The 27,205-nt window shown below is 36.6% G+C and overlaps 1 long non-coding RNA gene across 2 annotated transcripts in view; it reads right to left on the reverse strand.

Annotated features, from left to right (window-relative positions):
• Positions 1–27,205, reverse strand: part of LOC123384353 — a 936,858-nt gene that overhangs the window by 42,799 nt on the left and 866,854 nt on the right. The window contains exon 8 of one of the 2 annotated variants that reach the window (XR_006595332.1): positions 2,508–2,594. This is a non-coding gene — a long non-coding RNA (uncharacterized LOC123384353). Of the gene's footprint in view, positions 1–2,507; positions 2,595–18,120; positions 19,961–27,205 lie in introns of those variants that run through there. The other variant, XR_006595337.1, reaches the window with a different exon arrangement.

Here is a 27,205-nt window from a genome sequence, read left to right on the forward strand (position 1 = left end):
ATAAATAATCCTCCACACTACCAAGTAAATTACAACCAACACAGTCTTGCTTTTTAAAAAGCACAAAAAAAGAGATACGTGGCTTCAAGGATTAGATAGAAATAAAGGACACTTAAAGGGAGGCTAACCTCAGGAAAGAAGAGTAAATACAAATAAAAATATCTGTACATTACAGAAATGTTTATTTCATTCCGTAGAATAAATAATCAGGACTGGAAACACATTAGCCAAGGGATTTACAGAATAGAATAAATAATCCTGAAAACAGTTTAAAGATTTGGTGGAGAGGCCAGAGGAAATCACAAAAGGAAACTGAAAGCTATAAAAGCAAAAATAAACTTACTGAATATAGAAGATGTAGGGAAAAAGAAAATAGAGGTAAATACACACCCTACTGGTATTCTTAAAAGGTTGAAACGTTGGGGAGCCTGGGTTGCTCAGTCGGTGAAGGGTCTGACTCTTGATTTTGGCTCAGGTCATGATCTTGTGGTTTCATGGGTTTAAGCCCTGCTTAGGGCTCTGCATAGCCTGCTTGGATTTCTACTTCTCCTCTCTCTCTGCCCCTCCCCCACCCACGCTCTGTCTCTCTCAAAATAAATAAATAAACTATATAAAAAAAAAAAGGTTAACAGTATAGTATTCCAAATTCTTTGTGGTTTCTTTTTAAAATAATACTTTATTTTTTTTTTCTTAATTTTTTTTTTCAACATTTATTTTATTTTTGGGACAGAGAGAGACAGAGCGTGAACAGGGGAGGGGCAGAGAGAGAGGGAGACACAGAATCGGAAACAAGCTCCAGGCTCTGAGCCATCAGCCCAGAGCCCGACGCGGGGCTCAAACTCACAGACCGCGAGATCGTGACCTGGCTGAAGTCGGACACTTAACCGACTGCGCCACCCAGGCGCCCCTAAAATAATACTTCTTAAACTTAGAAGTATAATTTAGGAATGAATATCATTTTGAAAAAAATAACAAAATAACAAGTAAGTCTCATTTACTTTTTCTTGTTAAAGTAAAATTACTTCTTAGGATAGCGCTTTAAGTATGGTCTAAAGTGTGCTTTGTGTGAATGAATACATAGAAGTTGTTAGAAGCTAGTTTTCCTTTTCGATAGTGCTTACTTCTAGACAGTTAGAGCTTAGATGATTTTAAACATTCTTTTTTTCTAGTTCTCTTCATCACTGAACAGTGTAGGAATTAAATTTTCTTTAAACAAGTAAGCAATAATTCCTTTAAAATGAAATTACCATTGTAGTAAATAATCTTTTACAAGATAGCTACCTACTTTCTCTCAAGAGCCCACCAGCATTTTAAGGTTTTGCTTAAAGCTCCTGGGTGATTTGGTAGGAGCCTTTAATAAGAATTAAAGCCTTTTGTATCTAGTTGTTCGATCTAGTCGTACTTACGCTCTGCCTTGTAAAAAAAAAATATTACTAAATGTTTTTGTTCATTTTTGACAGAGAGAGAGCGTTAGCAGGTGAGGAGCAGAGAGAGAGGGGGACAGAGGATCTGAAGTGGGCTTGCACTGACAGCGGAGATCCAATGTGGGGCTCAAACTCACAAACAAGTTGAACGGCTCATGAGCTGAGCCGAAGTCATTGGACACTCACCCGCTGAGCCACCCAGGTGCCCCCCTCAAAATTAAAATATTGTTAAGCAATTTAAAATCTACTGATGTCTCTAATTGTTATGAATTTTTTCCCATATGGTAACATGAAATGACCGAGAATAATAAAATATGACAGTGCTACCTGCAGAAATATATAAAATAAACAAAACTAGTCGTGATTTATGTTCTTCATAGTAAAAAGGTAAAGAATTTCCACATCCATAAGGTAAAGCAAGTGTTAAGGAAATAAATTATATTAGTGGGTTAAAAAATTATTAGAGAATTTGCTATAATACATACTGTAGTAAAGAAAAAAAAGTTCTCCCTATCTGGAAAATATTTTTTCTTTCTTTATATTTTCTATTATTTTTAAATTTTCATTTTTTTGTTTCTCTAAACAAGTCTTGACCTTAGCAATGCTGGAATTCTGAAAAACATATTTTTGTATACTTAGTGTACGAAACTCTACATACTAATTTTTCAAATTTTTTATGCTGATTTTTTAAAATTTACATCACTTGGAGCTCACCATTAAACCATTACTGTCTAATTTTATTTATTTTTTACTTTTTTTTAAGTTTATTTATTTGTGACAGAGACAGAGTGCGAGCATGAGCTGGGGAGGGGCAGAGAGAGAAGGAGACACAGAATCTGAAGCAGGCTCCAGGCTCCAAGCTTTCAGCACAGAGCCTGATGTGGGGCTCGAACTTACGAACCATGAGATCACGACCTGGGCCGAAGTCGGACGCTTAACCGACTGAGCCACCCGGGCGCCTTCTGTCTAATTTTAAAACATAAATTACCTCACTTTACTCACTCTGAAAATTTTCTTTGGACACAGCTGGGTATTAAGAAATACATTAATAATTAATAGAGAATGTAACAAAAACCAACTCACCATAATCCTCCATAAATTGGTTCCCAGAATCTTTTTGTCCCGCAGTATGCTCTGTTGTCTGTTTCTCCTCTTCCATTCACGTCATCCCTATAGATTAATAACATTTTAGAAATTCACTTAATGCCATTAAATGAGATTTTGAGAGACAGAAGAAATACATGTGCACGTTAATATAACCTTTGCGTACCTAAGGACCATTTAAACATTTTAAAGCTGTAATTCATATAATCCAACCTCAGAGTGGTGTTTTGTCAAAACATAATTCAACAATATGAGAAATGTTAAAATTCCCTTGCACTATTTTAACAGCATAGAGTGTGGAGGGGACATATGGTTCAGAGTAAAACTGCCTAATGCACTTCACAGCCACACCTTTTTCTTTCATATCTCTTTCTTAAAAACTTGTTTCCCAATACATTTCACCTAATTGTAGCCCCAAAGGCTTTATTTATTCTATGTTTTCCCATTTCCTCCCCTACCTACTCTACTGTTGCTGATTTCCACAATGTAACAGCAGTCTGGAGAGATCTGTTATGGTAAATGGTGGAGAGGCAGGGGGGCCGACAGAACAGGTGAAGGAAAGAGCCTTAGCAGTCAGTGACATAAAACGTCCAGAAACTCTCAAAAGAAATGTTTGCTCCCTCACACTTATTACTTTTCCAGCATTATTCTACTTAATGAAATACTTAGCGTATTTTAATTTAAAACTCAGACAGAAACTAACAGTAAAATCCCTGACTTCTTTCCGAACAAAACGATGTTAATTACAGGCTCTTAAAGGTATTAAGAAGATATGAACAATCATGGAACTTCTTTTATTCTCTTCCTAAATATAGAGCTAAAAAAATGAAAACTAGGAATATCATTTCATAATGTTTTTAGTTTATAAACACTGCTCTTACAGTGCAACATGCAATTAAAGTTTTTCTTTTTCTTGTAACTGGCCCATATGCAGTAACACGTGTGCTACTGTATTATAATGGTCTTGTCTTCTCTTCCTGGAAATATATAATCCATTCATTTCTGTGAGATTCACAAAAATGCATCACCACCATTATGAAGACCACAAAGTTTATGTAGTTTTCATTTTATTCTTTATGGGTACGTCTACCTTCTAGGTAAAAAGTACCTAAGGTCATTAATATTATTTAGAAATTAATCCTGGCTTTGAGGAAAAGGACTTGGAAGAAACATGGCAATGAAAACATGTCTTCACTCAAATGCTCTGAAGTTTAGTGCTTGGCTATCCTAACAGTGGGGAAATAGAATAAAAATCAGAAACACTAGAAATCCAGGCAGACTCTGCAGGTCTGGTAATCAAGAAATTAAAGCAGTATACAAATGCTCAACCAGTCAGAGTAAAGCTGGTCAGGCTGCCTTCGTAGGAAGGCAGTGTTTTGGTTGAATAGCAGACCTGACCAAGAATCAGTCAGGAGACAGGAAGCATATTGAGTAAAGAAGCTCCAACTTGGTACTCACGGGCACCAGGGAGTAAATCCTTCCTCGAGCCACCCTCGCTACAAAATCATTATGTCCGGGTTTCTGATCTCACTGTGACAGCTTTTACTTTGCTACATCAGCTTGGCTCAAGAATTGAGTTAAAGTGTGACATTTTTGGAAGATCTTTAGGAACAGGAGAAGCAGGAAGCACGGAAGTGGGTACTGCCCTAGTGTTTCAGGGGCTCTGCAAACATGTGGGTGTACAGGACAAGCTTTCCATTGCAAACTTTATTGTAATGTATAAAATAGTTCTTCCCAGAAACAAAGGAAGATTCAAAAGCAAGCATGAAGTGATTCAATTGTAATTAAAACCAAAAAGAAAAAGAACATATCATTTTCTCCATGTTCTAGAACTACAATAAGGTTTTGTTTTCTTTAGTTTTATTAAATCATTAACTTCCAGTTTTAAAGTGAAAAATAATCTCTCAGCCATCCAAGTCATACTCAGAAATAGTGGTGCATTCCTTGGATAACCTCACTTTAAAAAGGCCACCATTAATCAGGGCAGCTAGGTGGCTCAGTTGGTTGAGCCTTCAACTTTGGCTCAGGTCATGATCTCTCAGTCCAGTCCATGGGTTTGAGCCCGGCATCGGGCTCTGTGCTCACAGCTCAGAGCCTGGAGCCTGCTTCAGATTCTGTGTCTCCCTCTCTCTCTGCCTCTCCCCCCACTTGTGCTTTGTCTCTCTGTCTCTTTCTCTCTCTTTCTCTCAAAAACAAATAAACATTTAAAAAAAACTGTATTAAAAAAGGCCATGATTAATCAACTTGCAGTTCTAAGAAACTTCAATTTTCTATCCATTTTTTGTTGTTATTTTGTTCACTAAGAATCTCTGTTTGTAATTCAATAATATTCCCTTGTGGATATCAATGTCAATAGCATGTATATGTACTCCACATGTATACCAAGTTATATTTTGAAAATAATAAGAAAATTTCCATAAAGATTGAGAGTGTTTCTTTTTTTTTTCTTTTTTCTTTTCTTTTCTTTTTTTAATGTTTATTTGAGGGAGAGGCAGAAGGTGAGTGGGGGAGGGGCAGAGAGAGAAGGAGAAAGAATTCTGAAGCAGGCTCCAGGCTCCAAGCTGTCAGCACAGAGCCTGATGCAGGGCTTGAACTCATGAACTGTGAGATCATGACCTGAGGTAAAGTTGGACATTTAACCAACTGAGCCACCCAGGTGCCCCAAGAGGGTGTTTCTTCTTAATTCTGCTTCAAAGGCTTTTGCCTCTCAATTAGTCAACGTCTGGATTAGTTGTCCATAATGAAATTCAATTGGGATATGAAATGATTAAAGTGTATTTTTCCACCAACTAGAAGTCCATTACTCATGTCTATGTTGTTTTATATTTTCAGAAAAAAAATTTGTTGGTAGTAAAAAATCATATTGAATAAAACTCTAGCAACAGAGTATAGTATCTTAAAAGAGCCAAATATCTTGAAGACATAGGAACACATACTTTTATCATTTTCAATGGTCCCTTTTCTTACTCTTACTAAACTTTAATTATAATAGAGTCAGGTATTCCTCAAGGCTCACCAATGTCATTTGGATGAAAAATTCATTAAAGACCGTTCTAAAATGTCACTTGCTTTCAAACTTTAATCCGTATACTGTGGAGTTAACAGAGATAAGCAATTTCAAAATACCTATTGCAGTACTTATTGCAAATACAATTTTATTCCTAATTTTTGCCATATTCTCAATTCTCAGTACCTGAAATTCATAGTTCTGCTTCAAATAATATATCGCATTTTTTCAATTGTATTTTAATTAAAAAGTCTTTATAAACTTAACGGATATTCAGGCAAACGATTATTAACGCATCCCCAAATATGTTAGATCGCAAATAGCCCACTGAAAAATCCTCTGCTACATTATAACATGTGGAGTGATAGAAGGTATACAAGGAGGAGTCAGAAGTAATGTGTATGAGCAGAGGCAAACTGAAATTTATTCAGTGCAGAGCAAATCGAATTTTTGAAATACAATTTATGAAACGTGATTTTAAAAACCAATTCTATTAATTCCCAAACACTTAGCTTTACGTTCCTACTTTGGAAAGCACTAACGACATCTCAGTGTACCAAGAGGAAACGATCCCTTTAATTCTATAGGTATATTATTCGATATGCTATTCCCTGCTTCTTAGAAATTTTAGCCTCTGGTGCCTGTGTGAGGCCTTTTTCCCCCATTTACTTCTTAACATAATCTTTCTCTTATATAACACCTTTCATTTGCATCCTGCATCATATGTAAGTATCATTTCCAACTACTCCATTAACCTTGATCCCTTCTAATCTGTCACCAGGCATACTTCCAGGGAGTTCTTTCATGGCACACTTCTTAAATGTCTAATGTGACACTTAATCACATTTTACAGGCCAAACAAAATCTCGACTTTGTATCTACTTGATTATTTTCATCAGGGTAGCCAGTGCACCTGCGTAATTCAAGTTTATGGACATATATTTAATGCAAATTAACTTGTTTAGTTATCTATACATGTCAGCCACAGCATTATCAAATTATAATATTTTGTGATGTTATATTAAGCTTTAAATTTTCAAATGATCATATTTTAAAACAAAAAAATATTCTTGAGGTATAAACCCGATGAAATGTTATTTTCTTTGTTTAACAAACTGTCTGCGTATCTACTTTTTCCAGAAAAAGATTGACTGTGTCAGAGTTTTCTTACTTCTTTTTCAGTGCTGATGAATGTAATCACAGTATTTTTTTTTCAGTAATTGACGTTAATTTCACCTCAAATTTAGAACAGTTATTTTATTCATTTACCTATGAAAATACTTTGCTCTAATGGCAGCTTTTGATTTTTTATATGAAAATTTAACCACTTTCTGAATTAACTCGGTGCCCATTACTGAATTCTATGGTACAATCTCCAACCAGTCCTTCATGGATTTTCTCTTTCAGTTTTGCAACAGTGTTTGTATATTATTTCAAATAAAGCAAAAGCACAAGTAAAAGCCAAAGTCTGAAGAGAAATTTCAGTTGTACTGTTACTGTGTTCTTCACAAAACAATATCCATCACATTGAGGCATTTTGTCATCAAATGCTAACAAAAAGGACTGAACCCAAAATCAAAGGCTCCAAATACAACTATGCTAATAGCCATACATATTCAGCTTTGCAATTCAGATAAATCTAGGTATACATCTGCCTAAAACCGAAGAAAATGAATGTTTGGACATTATTTCTGTGTTCTGTGCTTTCCATGCATGATGTGATTTAGATTCCTTCCAAGCCATTTACACAAACATACTTCTGTGTACTGTTATTTTATTTTATTTTTTAAATTTATTTATTTATGAGAGATAGAAACAGCATGAGTGGTGGGAGGGGCAGAGAGAGAGGGAGACACAGAATCCAAGGCAGGCTCCAGGCTCTGTGCTGATAGCACAGAGCCTGACGCAGGGCTGGAACTCATGAACTATGAGATCATGACCTGAGCTGAAGTCAGATGCTTAACCGACTGAGCCACCCAGGCACCCCCAAAAATTGACATTCTTTTTTAAAATTTTTTTAACATTTATTTATTTTTGAGACAGAGAGAGAGCATGAACAGGGGAGGGTCAGAGAGAGAGGGAGACACAGAATCTGAAACAGGCTCCAGGCTCTGAGCTGTCAGCACAGAGCCCGATGCGGGGCTCGAACCCATGGACTGCGAGATCATGCCCTGAGCCGAAGTCGGATGCTTAACCGACTGAGCCACCCAGGCGCCCCCAAAAATTGACATTCTTAAGATGTTTACTAAGTCAAAGTTATTTTCTGAAGTAAATTTGAATTTTTACTTTTATTACATAGAAAAAAGTGACACGAAACAGTTTAATACAATTTATCTTTAGAAATAGTTGAACCATGAATATGAAAGTTTTGCTGTTGAATAAATATAATTGGAACATTTCTTCCCCCCCCCCCCAATTTTTTGTTTAGTTTTGGAACTGTTATATGGAAAATTTGAATTTAGAATAGCTCAAAAGAGCTACTGATACAATGGTCTTTTGAATTTTGGAGGGAGAATAACTGTTTCTTAATTACGAACCTCATCAATATTAGAATGACTCAGATTTCCTAGTTTGTTAACTACCCGTAAGATAGGACTGGAGGGTGCTACTTAATTTGATATAGTTGAATCACAAGAACAATCATTTAGTGAAGGAGATTCGGTGACCCAAAATAGGAGATACTGCTTCTTCAAAGTCCTTATATAACATCAACATGTAGTTAGGTCTTGGAAAAATATAACTTGATATGTTATTTTATTTCTATTTAGCATAGTTTATTTGTATAGGAAAGTTTTACTTCAGCAAAGCATTTCGTATCCTATCTTTCAAAGCAAACACAATTTTGCTGGGTATAAATCACACTATGGTGTCAATAAAACCCATGAGCATGAAGTACATAATGACCTTGGACTTTCTAAAGTTTTTCCTTTTCAAAGTGCTATCTCACTCACTCTAAACAGAAGAGCATTTTATTTCATTTTTTTGGTCTGTGAAATGATCAGATGATCTATTTAAAACAACAAATTGTAATAATTCTTTGGAATAACTAAGTTTAACTATTATAATATTATGCATGAGCAATGCAATTTTCTTCATGTAGCCTCATAAAGAATTATACATTGTCATTATACTTAGTAATTATGTTGGAAAAATATAATTACACATTATAATACACTTTCAGTATTACAAGTAATTAAAGTAAAAAAACAATTATTCTATGAATAATTCATTTTTTCTTTTAAAAAATCTTTTTTTTTCTTTCTTTCTTCTTTTTTTTTTTAGAAAGGAAGCTGATATCAAAGAATTGTTAGGGACTTTAAAATGAACAAGGAACCAAACAGAGACTCTATTAAAATGCTATATTTTAGTAGCTTTGCAGAAGATATTCAGAATATCATATAAATAAGTCATATAACTTAAGAATGCTATGCTTAACTGATATGGAAGTCTAACTTCTACACCAATACATGGAATCTGAGAATGTCCTTGGCAGAGAAGAGGACATATAGAAAAATGCACATAAATTACATTAGCCCTATGAGACCTACATATAATCAGGCTTTTCACTGCCACAAAAAAGATACATTCATCTTCCATATTCTCTTACTTTCACAATCTACTCTTACTCAAGCTGAATGATTTAACTATAAAGAATATCTAGACATTCCACTTTTCCATTTAATTTCTATATATGTACTTTTGTGACTCAATTACATATATTATGACTGTTTCAGATGATTAGAAACACTGAGTAATATATTGGAATATATTCCAACTCCTTTTTGGTTAAACTGTCTTAAGCTGTACAGAATATGACTAGAAATTTTAGGGATTTGAAGCCTGTTTTGATTATAATGTCTAACATATGTTGACCGTATCTTATGTCCAAGACAATGCTTTTTACATGTATTAGATCACTTTTATTCTTACAAAAATCCTAAGAGGTAGTCATGATTAGAAAACACATTTTTCAGATAAGAAAACCTGGCCTTAGAGAGATAAAGTTACTTGCTCAAATAACTTGCAAATGATGAGAGAGTTTGAATAGACTGTCCAGTCCAAGAGGATGGTATTTTAACCACTATGTTACAGTATGACCTCAGATTTTATCTAGAATTCCTAGAATTGTTTGAGAAATACCCAAATTAGTTAATCATGGCTATCAGAGAAGATCAGATTGTGCTACACTGTTTAAACTATATCATTAATATGAGGATATACATCTAGGGCAATTATATCTAGATGATTGATAGATAGAAAATAGATAGATGATATAGATAGATGATAGATTTCCCAACAAATATTTCTTAAATACCACGTATATCCAATTGTAAATACTTTCATAGAAAGAGATATTATATTTAGAAGTACTTTGACTGCATGAACTTTCTATGATGCATACTCATGACTCTCTTTCGATTCCATTGACTTCAAATATTATATCTGATTAACTTTGAGGCTTCAGTTCAGTAGCCTTCCAATGATCTCACTGTGGATCAACAATCTTTACTTCTTTCATAATACAGTAGAAAAGGCAGGGCTTGAAGTTAGGCAGACCTCAGTTCTAGTCTTTATTTTGCCATTGCTAACTCTGCAAAGTTAAAGAGTTGCTTAAAGTTCTCCTGTATGTAAATGTAAGGCCATCTCCCCAAGGTTTAATTTATTCATTTCTAAATTGTTGATAATACCAACATCACAATGAACCATGTATATATAATCTATATAGTGATATACTGAGCACTCAGTAGATAGCAGCTTATAAACAAAATAAGCAAATTATCAGTTGATGCCAGAAAAAAAAAGCATCAGATACATCTTCAGATATGTGTTTAAATAGGCATAGTGGTGGTATACGAAAGTACAGTATTCAACTTTCCAAACAACACAAATATTTAGTTGAATTATATAGAACATTGTTTAGGATTGGGTTCTTGGAATGATTAAATAATATTTTTAAAATATGAAGATGATCTGGATACTGCATGTAAATGTCTCCCTCACCCTCCCGTTAGAGAAAGACATATGTAGATTTGGTACAGGTTACTAAAAAATCATCTTCAATTATGAAATATACTTAATTACTCTTGTGTAATTCTATTGAAAAGAAAATTCATCTTGAAATAGAAGAAAAGAGACCTATGTCAGGGGAGAAAATTGAAAATCATGAAACAAAGAGAATGAGGAAGAGAAAAAAAAATTACTTGAAAAGAATGTGTACACACAAAATAGAATTTAATTTCTGCTACTAGAGAAAAACAGTTTTCCATTCATCTCAATTGGCTACCATTCCAGATATTTATACTTAGCCATCTATCTTCTTTAGCTTTAGTGGAGAATCTTCATGGTGTGATTAAATTACATTTAGTCTCTGTTTGTATTCATCCTGTAACAAGCCCCAGATTGATACTTGTCTACTGTCAACATCCCTGCATCTAATGGACAGTGGCAATAAAAGTTTCCACATAAATTGTGCAATTAACATTTTTTTTTTTTTTTTTAGTCTGTGCAAATGGAAAAGCCTGGCTTTAAAATATAAATTAACAACATCTGTTTTGTAGTACGGGCGGTTGTATTCCAGTGAAGTTCAACAAAGTTTACCACCAAATTTTAGCATGACCAGTCCTGGGAAATATTGCACTCAGTTCAGTTAGAATATTTGTTTAACCGACCATTTTTGACAGCGAGTCAGTCATGGGAATCAGTGCTCCAACACTGAAGCAAAATGATGTACTATCTAAAGACGTTTCCCATCGCAGTTCGGTACCAAGTTGAGTGCCTCCCCGCACCCCACCTCCAAAAAAGCAATTACATGGAAAAACATTAATGTGATTTCCACTTCTGGCCATAATGAAATTACTGGGATGTATTTAGTCCTCACCATAAACAATAAGTAGACAAGATATAAGGAAAGATGTTTTCAAATATTCAACAACAGGTAGTACAGGGCAGAGATCCCTGAGGAAAGGAAACGAATGAGTTCATTGAGTTTCTGTAGTCTCCAAAGCTCAGGAAGAGGGAAACTGATCACAGTTTAGCAGTCTCCCCAAGTTTAAGGGGTCTCTCTCCAGGTCCTGCCTGTTGTTTAGCATTGCTATTCTTGTTACTTGGAAGTGCTGGGGGTCTTTTTAATTACCAATTGCAGGTTACAGTCATCATGAAACCCAGTGAGTTTGGCCAACAAAGGTATGGTCTTACCAGCAACCTGTTCCCTCCACCGTGGGGCCAAACTCGGCCCAAACTCTCCTCCCCCCCTTTACACACAGCTGCAGTTTACTTGTTTGTTCTACTGTGCTATCCTTGAACAAGAAGATCTTTTATCTCTTCCCCAGGGTGGAGGCCCTTTGCCCCCACCTCTTCCTCCTCCTCCTCCAGAAGCAGTGGAATTTTGCCTGCGCTGCCTGCCTTCAGATGGGAAGAATTCCTGCCAGGACCCCAGCACTTGCAGGGTCTTGCTACTTAGGACGAAAGGTCTGGGGAAATGCATTTTATGCCCTGACCCAATAGCAGCTGACCATTTCTAAAAGCCCTCACTGTGGTATAGCTCTCTCTGTAGCCTAGCTCCCACTCTGTCTGGTGAACCCCTAGCTCTTGGATAAAAGCTTGCAAGTGAGTGCAACAGCCTCTTGTATCTGAGGTTCCCAGTTTATCTGTCACATGAGTCCCCAGTCATTAGAAAACTGTCAAAATTATAGCTGACTTCTCCTTACCCTCTTTTAATGGAAATCACCACTTTCACCCATACTCTGACAAAGGCAAAATGTTTCCCATCTCTTTCTGAAGGGTTTGTCACTCTTGAAAATGTATTGCACTCAGTTATCTTGCAACCAACCTCAGCTCTCAGTTGGGCCTGAGAAAAGATATGATGTTGTGAACTTCCTGAATTGTTTGTCTGTTTGTTTATAGAGTGGAGACAATGTTTTCTCATACTTCTCTATATTTCACTCAGAAGTGGGTCTTCTGTCAGTATTTTGATTACTTTTTTTTCTAAAGGTTGCTTCCCTTGACATTATCTGTTTCCTTCATTTTAAATTCTTTTCCTTTTCTTTTTGTTTGCTTCGGTATATGTTTTCTCTATAGGGTCTCCCCCCTCCCCAATCTCTTGGAATCTGCATGGTCATGTTAGGGCACATTCACTGGTGGGTCCACAGTAAAATGCTTCATTGAGGGACACCCATTCTCCCCACCTCCCCAGCACTAATGTCTAAATCAGTTACCATAAACAGAAATATCTCTTTTCCACAGGTTATACATTTGTGACCAGAAGTGTTCTGCAAGTCAAGGAGTTAAAGAAGTGGAGTGTCCTTGTTTAATCACTTTGGTCTTATGTATTCCCTGATCTAGAGCCTTTTCACATCACTCTCAATCTTCTTAAGATGATCAGTGCTTCATTTACCTTCCCAGGATAAACCCAGTATTTCAGGTATAAAGGTGAGAGGGTGGATGATCCAGGTTCGCTAGAAAGATAGTTAAAATAGTTTTCTGTCTTGGGGCACGTGGGTGGCTCCGTCGGTTAAGTATTCGACTTCAGCTCAGGTCATGATCTCACGGTTCGTGAGTTCGATTCCCACATTGGGCTCTGTGCTAACAGCTTAGAGCCTGGAGTCTGCTTCAGATTCTGTGTCTCCTTTTCTCTCTTCCCCTTCCCTGCTGGCACTCTGTCTCTTTCTATCTTTCAAAAATAAGTAAATGTTAAAAAAGAATTTTAAAAATAGTTTTCTGTCTTGAGTTCTACTTTTCAATTCCACCTTCAGGAGGACATGTCTCAAATTCATCAGTTGATTGGGTAACAGGGTAAAGGTTACAACACCTGTAACTTTCTATAGCTTTCTGTTGCTTTTTATTTTTTCCCCTCAAACATAACTTCTTATATAGCTAGTTTACTTTTCATGATTTTGTTGGTATCTCTTATCCACTCTTGTCTGCCTTCCTATTCCATTTGTCTTTCCAGGTTTATACTTTTCTATTCCTTTTCTGCTATTTTACTTCATATTATGGGAGGTGTGACACAAAGTACACACATGTGTGTATAAAGCTACCAAATTTAGCCAGACATAACTTGTTGCAATTATCGATTGTCTACATTCAGACTATTATTTGGTGATCTTTAATATTCTCCTTTACTGTATCCAAATAAGCATCATTTAGTCTCCAATCCATATTTCAACGTATTCATGATGAATTAGTTGGCTTATAAGCATTCTTTGGCTCTTAATTAAAGCAATAGTCCAAATCAGCCAGTTAACAATGTTTGTGGGCACCACCATGACAGTCCTGAACATCCGTGTCAGTTTCCTATGTGTCAGACACTTTCCTACCCTCTTTCCTATCCATTTATAGATATTTTTCACTTAAAACTAGAACACTCATTAGCCTTACATATTTACAAAACAAATCTCTGATAAGGAGTTTATACCCCAAACATATAAGGGACTCATACAATTCAATAGCAAACAAACAAAACATAAACAAACAAACACACAAACAAAAACCAACTAAAAAAAAAAAAAAAAAAGGAGATGAAGGACCTGAATAGATACTTTTCCAAAGATGAGAGATATACGAGAAGGTACAGAGAACATCACTAATCATCAGAAAAATGCAAACCAAAACCACAATGAGATATCACCACACCCCTGTCAGAATGGCTGTCATTTAAAAAGACAAGAGGGGCGCCTGGGTGGCTCTGTCAGTTAAGCGTCCAACTTCCGCTCAGGTCATTATCTCACCTTTTCTAAGTTCCAGCCTCCTGTCGGGCTCTGTGTTGACAGCTCAGAGCTCCGAGCCTGCTTCAGATTCAGTGTCTCCCTCTCTCTCTGCCCTTTGCCCACTTGTTCTCTATTTCTCTCTCTCTCTCAAAAATAAATAAATATTAAAAAAAAAAGACAAGAGATAACAAGTGCTGGAGAGGGTATAGAGAAAAGGGAACACTTGTACTTTGTTGGTGGGAATGTAAATTGATACAGTGATAATACAAAACAATATGGACTTTGCTCAAAAAGTGAACATATATGTACCATATGATCCAACAATCCCACTTCTGGATACACTATCCACAGGAAATGAAATCAGTATCTTGAAGAGGTAGCTGCACTCCTGTGTGAATCGCAGCATTACTCACAAAACCAAGATATGGAAATACAGAATATTATTCAGCCAGGAAAAAGGAAATCCTGCCATTCGTGACAACATGGAAGAGCCTAGAGGACGTAATGTTTTGTGAAGTAAACCAGACACAGAAAGGCAATACTGCATGGTCTCACTTATATGTGGAATCAGAAAGTTGAACTCATCAAAGCAGAAATAGTATTTGCCAGGGGTTGGGGGTGGGGGAAATGGGGACATGTTGGTCAAAGGATACAAACTTTCAGTTATGAGATGAATATATTCTGGAGATCTACTGTACAGCGTGATGATTGTGGTTAATTATACTGTATCGTATACTTGAAATTTGCTAAGGGAGTAGATCTTAAGTGTTATCACCATACAAACACACAAATAGTCAACTATGTGAGGTGATGGATATGTTAATTTGCTTGGTTATGGTAATCATTTCACAGTGTATACATATATCAAATCAGAATAATGTACATCTTAAATATATACAATTTTTATTTGTCAATTATACCTCAATAAAGCTGGAAAAAATTCAAAAAAAATGAAAGCAGAGATTTTGAATGGCAAGGTCAATAGTTATAAGCTCTCTAACAAGTGTCTGCTCCTTACCATTATACTGTCACCGACACCACAAAAGTGTTATTAATTAAAACATAATAACATTTTTGATAACCAGTAAATGTCAATGTTACTTCCATTTCACCTCATAATTGAGTCTTACACATGGTTTGTAAGAGTTTTATTAAATCCCTTCTATCAACCCCCTAAAAACTTATCCCAAAGTTACTAGCATTAATCAAATAATTTAATCTTAAAATTAAAATGCTATACATTCATACTTTAAAGCCATTGAAATATGGGAGTAATAATTACCTTCTGTTCTAGAAAAGTTTCGCAGAATGCCTAAATGTATGTTTACAGATACGAAATATGGGCTGATTTTATATTGCAATCCTCTTCTATAAACTATATATTACATATCGCTATTTTATACATAACATCTCTGTATGGTGAACAACTTGTTCCAATTTGCCTCTGTCTTTCCCGGTTTGGGCTCTGAGTCTCTCATTCTGGAAAAGTCCTAAGTCCCGGGCAAACCAGGTTGCTCAGCTGCCTTTTGTCTTTATTATATATTCTGAACATTCAGAAACCTAGAGGCTAGAAGAGAAGCAAGGAAATTCCATGTAGAGATTCAAAATCACACAATATTTTAAGGCTGAAAACACATATTGCTCAAGAGACATATCTTCACCGTGACTTTGTTTTCCTTCATTCCTGTCATAGTAATGAGGCTTATCAATACCTAGAGTTACATAGTGGTTACACTTAAGGTCTCTTAGCAAAAGTAGGCATCTGATTAGGAAAATAAAACATATTTCCTCTGGGAAAGGAGTTTTTTCAGGGTGGAAATGTGCAAAGTCACTGCACAGGGTGGGGAAAGAAAGGAGGACATGCTGGCACAGTGTGAAGAGGAACGTGGAAGGGAAACTCTGAGGAGGGAATTATGTAGGTACAATAGAATAGTAGTGTTCTTTGCTGATGGCAGCCTTGAATGCTCAGTTGAGGGTTCAGATTTTCTCAGATGTAAGAAAGAAGGCAGGTTTATAAGGTGATGAAAATGGACTTTTCCAAAGAGCAAATTACCCTAGTGTGTATGGATTTCCCAAAGAGAGGAGAATCATAGAGAAAACTCTTATACAGAAATTTGGCTTCTATAGTCCTGGCTTGCTTTGAAACAAAGAGAGAAGGAATCACTTGTCCTTGGAGCTTGAAAAAGTTTGTCAGAAGAGGAGAAACTTCTCACCTCTATGTCTTCCCCGTGATAGGTATTTTTCTTATGTTGACACCTCCTGAGCAAGGGGCTATGAATGCCTAATTAGGAAATACATTGCACAATACAGTGTTTCATAAATAATTACAGGGAGAATAGTGCTAACTATATACTGTGTTTTAAAGAAAACTCTGAACCTGGTTAAGTGTGTTCCTGAGCTCTTGGTCTCACCTCATGTTTATATACTTCCATTCTCTTGTAACTCTTCATTCTTTAGTCTGAACAATGACTATTCTCAGTTTTAAACATTCATGCAAAGAGCTGGACTGAGTAATACTTCAAAGCACATGAAACAGCCAAGTGAAAGTAAAAAGAGGCACATAAGATGGATAATGCTCAGAGTTCAGAGCTTTCAGTTCTCTTTCTTACAGCTTCATGGTGCATCCATTCAGAAGGAGCTCTGGTTCAACACTGCAGATAAAATATCATTAGGACAAACATTTTCCTCATTGAGTTCCAAGACTTTTGTCACTGGTTAAATAAGCACGGAGAGTCTTATTTTTAGCCATGCACTTTTCTGGATTCTGAGGACTGGGTCTATCTTATCTCACCCTTAGCTCAGTATTACCAGATCTCATTACAATAAGGCAACAGAATATATGGTTCTGCACATTTGTTTGTTTTTTCCTAGACCATTTCACACATTATTTTTTTTTCCTTTTCTTTCTTGTTGGAATTTAATGGTATATTTTGTGCACTATTCCATGACTTTGCATTTCTTCTTGCCACATTTTCCTTCTTTAGGCATAATTTTTTATTATTCTACAGGCTGCATCATTTAATTTGTGAGTAATTTTTGCAAAAAAAAGTTTAAGATGTCAAAAATTAAAAAAAAGGAAAAGAAAAAGAAAGAAAATCCAGACAACTAACATTGTGTTTGGATGGAAAGCCTAGTGTTGTGTCTCAGTCTTTTCACAGTAGTTAACAGGTGTGAATTGCTTCCTCACTAGCATAAATTTCCTGCTGTGCAGCCCTTTGTTCACTTCATGCTGCTTTCCTGCTCTATTATGACTGCAAAAATACCTGATTCTGCCTTAATGTAATTTTAAATGCTTTACTGCTTTGAATAATGTTTATCTGGAAGACCCTTCCTGAAATGAAATTGAATACAGTAAAGGAAGCAAGTACCACATACATGTACAAGAAAGACTGCAGGCTATTGCATGTACATGCAAACATGCATAAATCATACATAAATTTATGCACACATATATTTAAATGTGTGTTCATGCAATAGAGCTTTAGTTGTATAGAATCAGATCTATCATCTATCAATCTATCTATCTACTTATCTATCATCTATTATCTATATTCATGTGTGTGTGTGTGTGTGTGTGTGTGTGTGTGTGTGTGTGTGTGTATACATTTATTGGTAAGGAAGAAGTTTGCTTCAATACTGCAGGTGTAATATACTTGTCACTATTCTCTCTGAGAATTTTAGAGATTCATCTTTGAGATTGGAATCTAATCTGGAAGGAAATTATTTCTGGAAATTTGTAGATGCCTAGTGCCAGGAGCAGAGATCTGTATTGATAAATATAACCTATTATAAGGCTGTTAAGAAATCCGTATCAGGAGAACTACCATTGCTGCACGATTTATTCAGAGTATACTCATGATCTGGTGAGTTTTCTGGGTCACTTTCTGGTTCCTTTTTAGACTATGGAATTTAACTGGGATGCCCTGTTCAGGAAAGGTCTGTGCTTAAAAAAGCTACCACCCCATCACCAGAGTAAACCTACCAGAGAGTGCTGCTGTTAAAGAAAAAATTCTGACACATGTTAAAATGGTAAGGAAGACTTTATTCAGGACTACTGTGATAGGTGTCAAGTCTATCACAACAAGACAGAAATTGAGCTCAACTTTGAATACAAAAAAGGAAAAATGAGGATTTATAAATGGATAGAAAATTACTAAGGGGAGACATGAAGGGTAGGGAGATTCTTGCTAAACTGACCGAACGGGATTCTTGCTGAAGGCAGGCTAGAGTGACCCGGTATCAACAGGACAATAGGGAGGGGAAAAGAGGGGAGGAATTTGACCAGGTAACTATGGGGGTGAGAGTGTTCTCCCTAAACTGATTTGGTTGGATTCTTTCTAAATCCAGGCTGCAAGGTCAGACACCAACATCCAAGGATGAAGCGTAGTTGAGACAAGGGCTCAGGGCAGCCTCACTGAAGGAGAGAGTCTTTGTCTTCACCTCGTGGTGGAGGGGAAAAGATGATTCCATCATGCACTACAGGGATTACAGAAGTGGCATGCATACAAACGATGGTGTGTGTTGAGCACTGGTGGCAGAGGAGGCTTCGGCAGCCATCCTACCCAGGGCTTCAGTGACAGTGCTAGACATAGCTACAGAGACAGCTCCTGTGAAGTTTGGAGGAGGGCTTGGCAGGGTGGCATCAGTGTGGCAGTGCAGCCCAGGCAGAGCAAGAAGCAAGAGAAAGCCTAGAGTAATCAACAGGAGTCGGTAGCATCAGTGACCAGAAGTGCTGGGAGAAAGTGGATTGGCCATATGCTGGGACACACACACACACACATTTCAGGTAGAAAAGGAACCTTGAATATGAATCCGAGATACTGTCCTTCCACAGGTGGGGGTTTATGGAAAGTGACATCTTATTAAATTGACCTCATTTGTACCCACAGGCTGGTGAAGCTTGGAGACTTTCAGCAATTGAAATAATAATTTAAAATAAATATAAGCCATAAATGCACACATAATAAAAAATGTGAGTAAAATAAAAATAAGCTCCTCTTTTAGGTACCTTACCAATGTCTACTGTCAGAATCTGGGCTGGGAATGATAAAGGTGATGAAGATGTCAAAGACAATAGCAAATGCAAGGGAGAAAATTAAAGATTACACTGAAGGCAAACACAAATAATTGGAATGCAGGGTGTTTCCTCTTCAAATAAGTCTTACAGCGTTTCTACCTGCAGTTCACAGTCCAATAGATCATCGGAGGATATTACAATAGATACAACTTTGCATTCATTTACTCTTCTCTTGATGAGGTTTTCTTTGGGTAACCAGAAGAAGGCACGGTCCCACCAAGCTACTGGAAATCCCTGAGTCAATATCTGAGTGCACTTTGAAGGAGGAATGGCTGAGAATGGATTTCAAATATTGGCAGAAGGAATTCCACTCTTAGAATGGAAGTAAAGTTGTGGCTAAACAAGAGCATGAGAGAATGGAGCACATGACACAATCGTGACCCCAGTGAAGCCGCCTCCACCAGGGAATCAGACAGGCTGGTAGTGGGACTTCCAGCGAGAGTCCTCTGCTCTGGGTCCTGCTGCCTCACCTGCTACCACTAAACTGGACACTGAAAGTTGTTGCTCAGATGCTCTCTGCTCAGCTTGTTCTGACATGCATCCAACAATCAATGTGCGAGTTTTTATTGAGTGCTTTTTCCGGGCCCGGGATTAACTCCATCCCAGAGGAACACACAGGAAGTGGAAGGCTCCATTTCTGCATCTGGGAACATTTGGTCAAGTTATAGGCAGATGATTAATATACATGATTAGGAAGCAAAACTATCAAAGATGATTAACAGAACAGCACTAACACATTGAATATAGAACTTACCAGTTCATGTTATAAAATGACTCAGGTTATAAAATTACTTGCAGCTTTGGTTCTTCTGTCACTGTGTGAGTTGGGCAATTCTTATTGTATCTTGATGCTCAGTGACCTCAGCAGTTAAATAAGGGGATTTGATTGTTCCCTGAGATGCCTTCCTTTCAAAGTTTACAGTTTATGAAATCCTTTCCAGTGCACCGCAAGAAAGTAGCTGTTTTATTTAATTATACTGAATTTTCAGTTTTGCTTAGGTTACGAACCACATATAAAGATAAATACTGGGGAAAATACAACCTTAAAACAAGTTGGAGATCTTAAAATCTAAATTTCACAACTCAACTGGCATACAACAAGCGAGAAGAATTTCTTCAGTAGAGGGATTTGTTGAACTTTGATCAAATGTTTTCGAATCATATAACCATATGCAAGTATGAATTTCCCATCATATATCTACCGATACACACACATAAACAACATATATACAGATATTTAAATGTAGGTACATATATGCATATATATCCAGATATACATACGTATATACATTTGTTTATATAATGCAGTCAGCTGTTATGCAAACACACTGAAAACTTCTTGTGATTTTCACATCAACTCACTGACATTTATTTCTTATATTATTAATTCTTATTTTCATTTCTTTCCATTCTTATTCAGGGCATTAGATAAGACCACATTGTTGAATATTAACATAGCATAACTGTGAAGAAGCTGCCAATATGGCATTTTTAAGGAAGTTAAACAATATCCTTGAACAAATATTTGAACAAGTTTGTCATCTGTTCACACTTAAGTAAATAATTTATGAGATTTAGTATGGTCTGCATGCAGATGCGAATGCCATGGACATATTTTAAAACATGATATTTTTATGTTCATAAAGTCTAGAAGGCTTGACTTCAGTAAGTGGGATGTGTCCTTTCGTGGACAAGAAAAGTGGCGTTGGCAGCATGGAGAACTTGCAGACACTAGTCAATGCAACTTGAGAATTGGATTTTGCTAGTCTTAAGATCCTCTTTGGAATGAAGCGTTTCCTCCACTTACCATTTGAAATCCTGTTTTATATTTTGCATTCCTTAAAATCACGGTGTATAAATATATTCAGAAGTTACAAATCACAGTAGGTAACTATTTACCCTAAACTTTCAGTAAACTTTATTCTCAAATCATTCATAGTTACAGTCTGCATTTTAACCATTTAATTGCAGCAGAGGGAACATACCTGTTTCTTTTTCACCTAACTCATAAATGTCTTCATAAATTTGGTGGTTGTGTATGTAGATAAAGAAATGGTTCTCATTAACCAGGCTGTGAATGGAGCTTCAGTCAAAAACTGGAGCTTCTTAAATGATTCTGAAGGACACTATAAAAAGTATACACATTAAAGAGTGACCTCATTACACATATAATGTGTTCAATTATTCTAACTCTTATGTTTCTCTCTAACAAATTGGACTGATGCAGCCAACCAGAATTTTAAAGCTATAACTTTAGTTATTAGTTGCTGCAAGAGTTGGATGTTGTAATCATAGTGCTTAGGCTTTCATTCCTGTCGTCACCACTTATTTGATCTATAACCTTGAATAAGTTACTTAATCTTTTTCTGCCTCAATTATCTCACCTGTGGTATGGGAATATTAATAGCACCCAGCCGGTAAGGCTTGTGTAAGGATGAAATTGTTTAGTGTGTTTATTTCTTTTTAAATTTTTTTAATCTTTATTTATTTTTGAGAGAGAAAGAGAGACAGAGTGGAGACAGAGCGGGAGAGGAACAGAGGGAGAAGGAGACACAGAATCAGAAGCAGGCTCCAGGCTCTGAGCTGTCAGCACAGAGCCCAACCGGGCACTCTAACCCACAAACTGCGAGATCATGACCTGAGCGGAAGTCAGAGGCTTAACCGACTGAGCTAGCCAGGCACCCCTGTTTAGTATGTTTAAAATGCTAAGTGCTTGATGTATATTTGAAATAATAATTATTTTTACTATTATTAGCAATCACTATGGATATTATTCTCTACAATTTAGTATCAGAAGTGATCACAGATGCTAAAAGTAGAAAATTTATGCACATATTAACATTGAGAACTTCTAATGATAGGACAACAAAAACATGGGGAATACTCTCTTTAAAACTTGTTTGCAATGGAATAGCTAAAGATTTACACCTGCTTTCATGAATGATTACAAAGCTTCACTAATCAAAACAGTGTGGTACTGGCATAAGGACAGACATAAACCAACTCCAGGGAAAAAGAATTCAGGTAAAACCTTGAATTGATATTCACAAAAGAAGATGTACAAATGGCTAATATGCACATGAAGACAATCAATATCTTTAGTCATCAAGATTTGACAATAAAAATGAGATAATATTTCGCACCCATTATAATGGCTAAAGAAATGAAGACTGACAACACCAAGTCTTGGGGAGGGTGTGAAGCAATGGGGGTACTGCAATATGGAACAACCACAATAAATTTATTCTTAAACATTTAACTTTTCCTTTGCATTCTGGAGTTGATTATGGATAAAAAGTAACAATTCACATTAGCTTCCCAACTTAGCAAAAGGAAGAATCGATGGTGTTTCTTTGGAAGTTCTTCTCAAAACACTGTTGCCATAGCTCTATCCCGGGTCTGAGACAAGGTGAATATTTCCTAGATTGAAGGGATGGTCATGTGGAAAGTAGAAAGTGAACCAGCCACGACAGGCATGGAAAATCAATCCATAACCCTTGTAAAATAGTTTTTCACTACTAACAAGAATATTGATATAATGAGTGAAGAAATATTAAATGGTAAAGAAAAAAGTCATAAAAATCTTGAATTTGAATAAGTAGTCAATAGTAATTAAAACAGATTTGTAGATGGTATAATATTCATCCATACTTTAGGTGGAGAAACACTCAAAATAAATTTCCACAAATGACCTCTATTTTAACATGTTATATACACATAGAGCACTCAATCTAATTTTAAACAGAGAAACAATGCCTCTCTTAATTTTAATGATCCAAAATTGAAGCACTCCATCACAAAGGTAAGGCATGCTAAATTTGATCAAGTAGTGTGGATGTATGTATCCTTGACAAAAATGAACAGAATACTTCAGTAAACTGAAATGATATATTGTACTCTACTCACACACATGCACACATATATCCACTAACCATGACTTCCCAGACAGCACCTGAGAAATCTCTTTATATACAGTGGGTAACCGAGATCTTGAAGTTAAAGAGGTGGTTCATTGCATTACTATTTGTATTATTTATAGTATTTTCACTACTCTCTCGGTGATGTTATGTGTTATTCCTCCTTTACCAGCCTGTAGGAAACATTTGATAGGAGACCATGTGCTAATCTTGGGGTGAAAATAATATTTAAAAATTAATAAGCCCACAGCATTCAAGAAAGAGGGGTATCAGTGAAACAATAGACAGATTAATGGTCCAGAAAAGAGAGCAGAAATAGAACCATACTTAAATATAGTCACTTGATCTTTGACAAAGGGACAAAGGCAAGACAATTGAGAAAAGACAGTCTTTTCAACAAATGGTGCTGGAACAACTGAACATGGACATGCAAAAAAATGAATCTGGACACAGACTTTATACTTTTCACGAAAATTAAGTTAAAGTCGATCGTTAATCGCACATGTAGCTGTAAAATGCTAAACTATAAATCTCCTAGAAGATAACAGAGGAAAAAACCTGTACGGCCTCAGGTATGGTTGTGGCATAGCTTCAACACCAAAGGCAAGATCCATTAAAGAAAAAAATTGATCACCTGGACTTCACTAAAATTAGAAACTTCTGCACTGCAAAAGTCAACGTTAAGATAATGAAAAGGCAAGCCACAGACTGAGAGAAAATATTTGTGAAAGACACGTTTCATACAGTGTTGTTATCCAAAATAGACAAAACAGTTAAAACTCAACAATCGGAAAACAATGGGATTTAAAAATGAGCCAAAGTGCTTAACAGACACCTCATACATCTATCAGAATGGCTGATACTTGGAACACTCTCATCCACAAATGTTGGAGAAGATATGGAGCCACAGGAACTCTCATACATTGCTGGTACGAATGCAAAATGATACAGGAACTTCGGACGACAGTTCAGAAGACAATTCTTATAAAACTAAACATACGCTTACCATATGATTCAGTAATCTCGCACCTTGGTGTCTACCCAAAAGAGTTGAAACTTATGTTCACTCAAAAAATCTGCATTTGGATATTTATAGTAGCATTATTCATAATTGCCACAACTTGGAAGCATCCACGAAGTCCTTCAGTAGGTGAATGGGTTAAAAGCACGCAAACAAATGAAGGAACAATGTAAGTATGTTACCATTCAGACAATGGAATACTATTCAGTACTAAAAAGAAAGGAGCTATCCAGCCAGGTAAAGACATGGTAGAAACTTAAATGCATATTACCAAGTAAAATTAGCTAATCTGAAAAGGTTACATATTGTATGATTCCAACTATATGACATTCCCTGAAAGGTAAAACCATGGAGACAGAAAGAAGATCAGTGGTTGCCAAGAACTGAGGTCAGAGGGAGGAATCAGTAGGCCAAGCACAGAGGATTTTTGGGGTAGTGAAAATACCCCGTATGATATGATAATGGTGGATGTATATCATTATACATTTGTCCAAACTCATAAAATCAATGTGTAACACCAAGAGCGAACCCTAATATGAACTATGGACTTTGGGTGATCATGATGTGTCAATGTAAGGTCATCAATTCTAAAAAATGTAGTACTCTGGTAGACGTTGATAGCAGGGAGACTAAGCATGCGTGGACTCAGAGAGTATACAGGAAATCTCTGAATCTTCACAATTTTTCTCTGAATCCAAAACGGTGCTAAAAATAGTATTTAAAATAAAAAATAAAAAATTAATTATGAGTGCTTAGAAAATATATTATGACATTATAATTTTTCATCAGTGACATTTAAATTATTGTATATTTTATTAGTGATGCAAAAAATATCATGGAAAAGGGGTGCCTGGGTGGCTCAGTTGGTTAAGCATCCGACTTCAGCTCAGGTCATGATATCACAGTTTATGGGTTCAAGCCCCACATGGGACTCTGTGCTGACACCTCAGAGCCTGGAACCTGTTTTGGTTTCTGTGTCTCCCTCTCTCTCTGCCCCCTCCCCTGCTCACACTCTGTGTCTCTGTCTCTCAAAAATAAAGAAACTTTAAACACTTTTTTTTAAAAAATCATGGAAAATAGGTATTTTATTTATTTTTTTTTTCTTTTTCAACGTTTTTATTTTATTTTTGGGACAGAGAGAGACAGAGCATGAACGGGGGAGGGGCAGAGAGAGAGGGAGACACAGAATCGGAAACAGGCTCCAGGCTCTGAGCCATCAGCCCAGAGCCTGATGAAGGGCTCGAACTCACAGACCACGAGATCGTGACCTGGCTGAAGTCGGACGCTTAACCGACTGCACCACCCAGGCGCCCCGGAAAATAGGTATTTTAATGTCTCTCGGTGTGTTTTCTATAAGATCTTTCAGAGGCTAGTAATCTAAACAGTCCTTACACTGCATGCCGGTTCAGCTGGAAATGTTAATCGTATTTCTATTCCTCAGGAGTGGCGAACACAAAGGCCACAAAATTTCAGCTATACAGATGATTTATTAAGTGCTGAATATTCTCCTTTTCATTACTATGCATTTACTTGGGAAAACAATCTTTGTAGAGGAAGAGGAACCATATGACAACTAGTAATTTGCAAACAAACAAACAAAAAGGATCTGCTTCACTGATCCACGGCATTAGCGGAGACTTGGGGGCTCATAACAAGCATATTAGCTGAACAATACAGACCTCCATCTCCAGGTCATGCACACACAAGTCCACACTCATTCTCTCACACATACTCCTCTCACAACCCATATGCATGCATCACAGAAGCACGTGCAACATGCACATGCACAACACACACACACACATGCACATGCACATGCACATGATGCACTAGGCTAATCCACACATTCATGACAAGTAGCAAGTACTCAAGAGTTATTACCCAAAGAAATGAACTGATTAGGGGTGTCTGGATGGCTCAGTCGGTTGAGCGTCTGACTTTGGCTCAGGTCATGATCTCACGGTTTGTGAGTTCGAGCCCCACATGGGGCTCTGTCCTGACAGCTTGGAGCCTGGAGCCTGCTTCGGATTCTGTGTCTCCCCTTCTCTCTCTGCCCCTCCCCTGCTTGTGCTCTATCTCTCTCTGTCTCTCAAAAATAAATAAATGTAAAAAAAATGTTGTAAAAGAGAAATGAACTGATTAAAGGCAAAAATGAAGAAGCAAAGAAAGCTACAGAAAGTTGTAACTATTGCAACCTTTGCCCTGCCCCCTACAAAATTACTGCCTTTTTAGACTGAAATATATTGTGAGATGAATAACTGGCAGTTCCTTTTCTCAAGAAAATAAATACATATTTAATCATGTCCCTTATTGTATCTCCAGGTTCATCATAGTATGTGGGACACAGTCAATTCAAGAGATTCTTGTTACATGAATAAATTAATGAATAAGTATGCTGATTGGATGAAATAATGAAAAAATATGGAGCATTTTGTGGACCTGAGAAGTGTTGCATAAATGTATTTCCCAGTAGTAGGGTATCTTTGCACATACAGTTTTGTGTCAAATCCTCCTAATAGTTGGTTTTCCTCCAATTAATTAAAAATGTCTGGATTATTTTTCTTCTTTTATAATATCTTTCAAATTTGCTACTTATGTCCTCTGCCTCTACCCCAGTTATTATTATTTCATACCTTGAAAAGATTGTTTAGAAGTTTTCCCACCTCCAGCTTCTCTCAATTCTAGGCCCATTAACCTGCATAAAGATGCCGGCTAGTCTTTCTAAGGCAAGGCTTTGGGCAATTTACTTCTCTGCTTGAACATTGTCAATTTCTCAACCCCTGTATCAATAGAATTATTTTCAGACTCCTTATCTTTGTATTCAGATTTCCTCAAGATAAGGTTTCACACTTTCTTTCCAACTCATGTACTTCTGTATCTCTCTTGATTCTATGAATCAAGTTGACTTAATAGCCCTAAAACACACTTTGCCTTTTTCCATGTTGATGTT

This window comes from Felis catus, chromosome A1 (genome assembly GCF_018350175.1).
Source record: "Felis catus isolate Fca126 chromosome A1, F.catus_Fca126_mat1.0, whole genome shotgun sequence".
NCBI classification, from domain to species: Eukaryota; Metazoa; Chordata; class Mammalia; order Carnivora; family Felidae; genus Felis; species Felis catus.